We start from the raw sequence: 7,093 nt of genomic DNA on the forward strand, positions 1-7,093 counted from the left end.
TTGTGGTCACCATGATGTATTCTACTCTGTGGTATTGCAATGTACTACCAAAACATATTAACGATGAGATAAAACTTAAAACTAACAAAAAGATTGCTCCTGACTAGGCCTGAATGATTTCCAAGATGAAGAAAGCACCTCTGCTTAACTATTATTAAATGAATGAAACTGAACAAGGTTATTGTTATGACAACACCCCACTTTTTTGTACGACTTTGTGTATTTGTTAGAATGATCCAAGCTGGATTTTATTTGAATTTTGATTTAACTTCAAACTAGCATAAGTTGTTCAGGAATATAAGAAATTCCCACAGTCCCTTTGACCAAGGGTCATCACTGTAAGTATTTCACTCTTTTTGTCTTACCAGTCTCTATAGTATTACATGAACAGTTTGATAACTGCAAACATAATGTTCCTTCACACTAATTCAGTATGTATTTTTAAACAATAAGGACCTTAGCCACAGTACAATTATAAAAACTACAAAATTTAATGGCACAATAGTACTATCTGAGATCATACAAGTTTCTTAATCATGCACTTTGTATATGTGTTTCACTAGCCAGGACCAAACCCAGGAACACATATTGCCCTTAGTTGTCATATCACCACTTTCTTAATGTGAATCTGTTCCTCAGCCTTTGTCATTCTGGTCTTAATATTTTTTAAGAATGTAGGTTACTTATTTTAGTAGAATGACCCTTATGTTGTGTACTTCTGAAGTTTCTTCATGACATATGGGGTGGGAGTACCACTTAAATAATATAATGTCCTCTTCGGTGCATTATTTCAGAAAGCACATTTCCCCAGATTGGTAATGTTAATATTATTCATCTAAATTTATACTTGTCAGGGTTCTCTGTAAAGTTACTCTTTATCTAATTAATACTTCCTGAGAAAAACTATTAAAATATTTCAATATTCTTCTTATCAAAATTTCACTGAATAGTTTAACATCCATTGATGAGTTTCTAGTTTCAACAGTGCTACTGCATTCTTTAGCCTCCATTCTACTATAACAGCTTTCTTTTTTGTGACATCTATTTAATATATCAGTATAATTCTATTAATTCTCATTTCTTTCAATGGATTATTCTTATTTGATTACTTATTTTGATGCTTGACTTGTCCCAAACTTGGCCAGTTGGAAGCATCTTCAAGCCAAACATTTTGTGTCCTTTTGACATAGTCCTGTAATTCTTTTATTACTTCCTCAGTTTCCAGTGTAAAATTAAATACTGGGTTCAACTTCTACTTTACCACACCCTAAAACAGACTATTTCTCTTGGTTTATTTTAGTGGAGAATTTTATTTAGAAACCAAGAACTGGATGCTAGGAGTGCTCATTGTCACTAATGTAGCATTGCTTTTAGGTCTTTTGTGTAAACAAATATGAGGAGATACATAAATGTATACATAGAGCATATATAGAGATCTATATATCTTTATAAAGAGTCTATACTGATACCTCCAATTCTATGCAAAAAGTTTTATTCTAGCCTTTTTCAACTTTCCATATCTTTAACTCCTTTCACCACATTTAGAAATACAACTTTTATTTTCCTCGAAGTATTAATTCATTTGCTTAAGCCTAGTATAACGGAGAGTAGTTTTAGGCCTTTTTACCCATCCTGATATGAAAAGCAAACCTAGAAACTAAATACTTGTTCCCACAGTGTCATGTAAAATTTGCATATACTGAGTGAACACATTTTAAAAGTAAACCTCGATGAATTTTTAATAACGCATATACCTGGATAAACCATAGATCAATAGAAAAATTCCATTACTAGAAAGTTCTATCATATCTCTTCTCAGTCAACATCCCAAGGACAGATACCATTGTTTTGATTTTTTTGAACCTATAGGCTAGTTTTAGGACCTCTTTTAAACAGAATCTTACAGTATGCACTGTTTTGGTTTCATATTCTCACATTCCAATATATTTGTTTGTATCTCTCATGGTATTAGTATTATTAGAAATTTGTTCCATTTTAAAACTGGGAAAGTATTGCTAAATCATCAAATTCCAGATTTATCCTAAAGTCAGAAAAAAAAGTTGTCTATGGATCAGTCATAGAAGAGATGGAAGAGACAAATCAAGTTGGCTGCCCAAATATTTGTCATCAGTGACTGGAAGACTAGAGTTAACCTTTACTGAAATGGAGAAGACAAGGTCAATAGGCTAGAGCTCGAGTTTGGGCATGTGAATTTTGAAATACATCTCGGAAAATTTTGAAACCTACATTAGAAATATATTGAATTTTTAACTACATGTTAGAATTACAAGTTGAAAAGTAACTTTTCTTTTGTTCTTAGAAGTTGATAAAAACAGCAAACTGAAGGAAATGCTTTACTATAGAATACCCAAGTTTATATGGACCTTTCTTTTTTGCTGTTTTCTCCTAAGTTGTTAGCCTGGACAATTAGTTCTTTGTTTTTATAGTTTTGTGGGGTTTTTTTAATTTTTAAAAATATTTATTTATTTTCAATAGACAGAGAAACAGATTGCGAGCAGGCAAGGGGCAGAGAGAGGAGGAGACACAGAATCTGAAGCAGACTCCAGGCTCTGAGCTATCAGCACAGAGCCCAATGTGGGGGTTGAACCCATGAACTGAGAGATCATAACCTGAACCAAAGGCATACGCTTAACCGACTGAGCCACCCAGGTGCTCCCATTTTGTTTTTTCTCATACAAGCATTTAGATGAAGAACAACTGCATTAGCTTCATCTCCTGTGCATTTTTGGATCATTTTCTTAAGTATTTTTAAATTTTCACTATTATTTATTTAGAGCCATGAATTAAAGTATAATGTTACTTAATTTGAAAACAAGGTTTTTGTTCAATTATCTTTTTAACAGGCTTTAATTAACTTTTTTTTTCTTGTATAAAACTATGTGGTAGCGCCAGCTGGAGCCTGGGTCTTCTACAAGGAGATTCTGAGTGTCAGTCTTTACAAGACAGTCTTGAATGCCTGATAAGGAGACTTGGTGAACACAATCTCTTCCCAGAGGTCAGGGATACGATCACTGTAGGTCTTGGAAATGGCATCAAAAGTGGCCTTGTCAGAGGTTCCTGGATGGTTCATTGGGTTCTGTGGCCCACTCTGGATTTCTGCTCAGGTCAGGATCTCATGGTTGGTGAGTGTGAGCCCCAGGTCAGGCTCCAGGCTGACAGCATGGAGCCTGCTTGGAGTTCTCTCCCTTTCTCTCTACCTCTCTTTTTCTCTCGAAATAAACTTTAAAAAAAAAAAAGTGGCCTTGTGTAAGTTGCCCAGGTAACATGCAGCCCCCGGCTGATGTATAGCAATTGTCAATACAAGCCATCATCAGAAGTTTCTTGGGCACAGGGGCTGAGACAATGCAAATGCCTCTGGGAGCCAGATGAGGTACACCTGCACAGAGCTACAGGGGCTGGTCACCTTGTATGTGGCAGTGTTGGGCTTGTCAATCTTGTTCTCCCTGTGGCCTCACTGCATAAGGCAAAAGAAAGCTTGGCCAGGATAATGGCCCCCAGGGATGGCAGTGGCTACCTTCTTGGAGCAATTAACACTGAGACCATGTATCCATGTGTTGAGAGCTATCTGAGCTCACCTGTTGAGTGAAAATTCCTTGTGAAGGTACGGCAAGTTTGCACTGTCTCTTGCCCCAAGACAGCAACCAAAATCTAACCTCTTATAAATTTCATTTCTGCTTGGGCACAAAACCTCAGAATGCTTTGCTGATTAGTGACAGGACAGCCTGTCCTCCTGCCCTGTCCCTGAGGCGTGATTGCACCTGGTCAGGGAAAAGATGAGTAAACTAGATACACCCCAATGCAACTAAGGCAAGCAACATATAATTTTACTCCTAGCTGAGCAATTAACCAATAACTGACTACTTTCTGGGCCTGGACGCCATTCAAAAGTCACTACTGCAATAAAATGTATCAATCATCTTTGGGACCATGAGAGCAGGCATTTTGTCTCCTGGGGATCCTGTTTTTCTGGGAAACTTTCTCTTAGAGTTATAAACAACCTAATGACCCTTACTCATAAAAAAACAAAAAACTGACCTTTACTAAACAATGCTGTTTGCCTCTGGGTTAGAGGTCGCTTCCTTAGGGCTATACCTGAGGTTTTGTTAAAAAAAAAAAATACCTGCCCTTCCCATATGATAGCATGAGTGCCTGCAGCTAAGTTTTTTATGACCATCATTACTATTAGAATTGTAACTTCTGCAGAACTCATGTCCTGGAAAATTGTAAAAATTATCTATAAGAAATCATTTACTCCTCTTTCTGCTCCTTGTACCTTTCACCATAAATAAAGCTAGAGAGTCAGACAGGGCAGAGATGCCTGCCTGGTGATCAGAAAGAAACTCCAGGCTCTCTCACACTCTCTCATGCCAACACCATCTATCCTTCAGGGAACCCTGGACCTGCTGGAGCTGGATTCTGGCAGTCCATGGTTTATGACATTAAAAAAATTTTTTTAATGTTTTTTTAAATTTATTTTTGAGAGAAAGAGCACGAGCAGGAGAGAAGCAGAGAGAGAGAGAGAGGGAAGGTTAAAATTGGAAGCAGGCTCTGGGCTCTGAGCTGTTAGCATAGTGCTAGTCGTGGAACACAAACCCACGAATTGCGAGATCATGCCCTGAGCCAAAGTCACACCCTCAACTGACTGAGCCACCCAGACACCCCTAATGTGTTTACTGTAATCACCAATGGCAACAAATGCCTTGAACCTGGTCCACAGGCCAACATGGGTCTGCTTTTGCAAAGGCATAATCTTCAAAACTTCATCTTTAAGGGATGACCCTTAAAGGAAAAAGTCAATGATTTTAGGTTCCTTGATGAGCATAAGGAAGAGTTAGATCTCCTCTAGGGACTTGATATTCATGTCCTCGGCCAAGTGGCCTAGCTTGTTGACAGGCATCCACTCCTTTTTCCCTGCCTTGCCTCTGTGAGCTGTGGCGCCTCAGCTGCAGCCTAATCTGGCCCACAACACCACAGCTGAAGCCTCTGAGGTCTCCCACTCTAGAGTCTTCTGGGGTCCTACACCAGCACTATCCACCACTTGGTGTTTTCTCAGAGATGAAGTATTCAGTTAAGATCTCTTGTTATTGATTTCTAGTATCTCTCATCATGATTAGAAAAATTGGTTCTCTATGTTTAACTCTGATATTTACTGAAATATGCTTTGTGGCACAGACTATAATGAACTTTTGGAAATTAAATCTGCTAAAAGAGAATCTGTATATTAAAAATATATTATTAAGAATTCCAAATACATTTGTTATTTCACGTAGGAAGTGATAAGTAGTATTACTAGAAAGAAAGTTGTTAAGTTAAAAATAGAGAAGTAAAAATGGAAAGGGAAGGAAGCACTGTTAATGATTTAACAGACACTGCTATTTATTATTCATTTTTTTGTTTTTAGTAGTAGAAATCTTGAAGTTTTAATAGGCATATATACATAGCTTCTCAGTGACAGATTACATGCTCAACTGCCTGAGCAGTGACATATTGCCATGATAGTATTTCAGGACAATTGAATGTGAGAATATGTGATTTGTAAAACATCCTTAAAGAAAGGCTGCTCGCCCTAGATTTCCTCTCAGCTAATCCTGTGGTCTGCGAAGGCCTTAATTAGAGGAGGTGGCTTTGATGCATTGCTGGAAGTCATATATTCACGATGGAACAAACAACTTATTTGATTCAAAGTTCATATATCAGTCTGTGAATTGGCTCAAGTCTGGGAATTGAGTAAATCATGAACGTTTCTCACTTGAGTTTAAACACTCGTCTCTCTCAATCCTAGGGTCCCTATAATCACTCAGCCCCCACCAAATATCTGTGTCAAAATATTCAGATTTCTGCAAACTCTGCTGCCCCTTACGATGACCATGTTCACCCAGCTTCAGATGATGAAGCGATGTCTGCAGCCCCGGGATCCTATCATCCCATTTAGATCTGAAAACTCATGGCAATGACAGTATCTTCAACTAGAATGTTTGACTTGCAGGTAACAGCCAATTAATACAGAGCCCTTTCTTTAAAAAAAAAAAAGTTTATTTATTTTGAGAGACTGAGAGAGCAGAGGAGGGACAGAGAGAATCCCAGGCTGGCTCTGAGCTGTCAGCACAGAGCCCGATGCAGGGCTCCAACTCACGAAAAGGAAGATCATGACCTGCACTGAAACAAACAGTCAGACACTTAACCAACTGAGCCACCCAGGTGGCCTAATATAACTTTTTTAATGAGGTGGATGCTTTTCAAACAAATGTATTGCTCAAGTTATTACTGGAGGACGTGTCCTCTGGATAGTCCCAAATGACAGTTAAGGGACAGTGAGATCATACATAATAAACTTATATTTACACTCATCTCCTTGAACCTTTAGATTTTCCCTGTAAAGGATAATAAGTATGTTCTGACATCTCAACTTCATTTAATGCAGGCCACTTTTGAGCGCAGGTTTTATTCAAACCAATGAGTTTAGTGTTAGAGCTACCTTCATACATTCAAAATAACAGATTCATCTCTGCCTGACTTATTTCACTTAGCATGAAACCCTCAAGGTCCATCCACTTTCCTACAAATGGCCATATTTCATTCTTTCTCATTGCCATGTAGTACTCTATTGTGTATATATACCACATCTTCTTGATCAACTTATCAGGTGATGGACATTTAGGCTCCTTCCATGTTTTGGCTATTGTTGACATTGCTGCTATGAACATTGGGGTACATGTGCTCCTATGTATCAGCATTTCTGTATCTCTTGGGTAACTCCCTAGCAGGGCTATTGCTGGATCATAAGTCAGGCAGAGAAGGACAGATACCATCTGTTTGCGCTCATAAGTCTAACAGGAAATTTTCAGAATGATCTAGCTTCAAGAAAAGCAAGCAGTTAGTAGTGCTTAAGAAAAATTGATTCAGTATCTTGGATAGTTGATACCTGTCACAACACAGCATTTTATATACTGGTAAGTGAAACTGCAATACAATCTAAGTTTATTTTGGGAGTGTTTGCTGTATCATTGGATTTAATGAAATGTTTAGAGGTGCAGTAGGCATGACTTTGAGTAGATAATGAAAGAAAATGCAA

This window comes from Suricata suricatta, chromosome 5 (genome assembly GCF_006229205.1).
Source record: "Suricata suricatta isolate VVHF042 chromosome 5, meerkat_22Aug2017_6uvM2_HiC, whole genome shotgun sequence".
NCBI lineage: Eukaryota > Metazoa > Chordata > Mammalia > Carnivora > Herpestidae > Suricata > Suricata suricatta.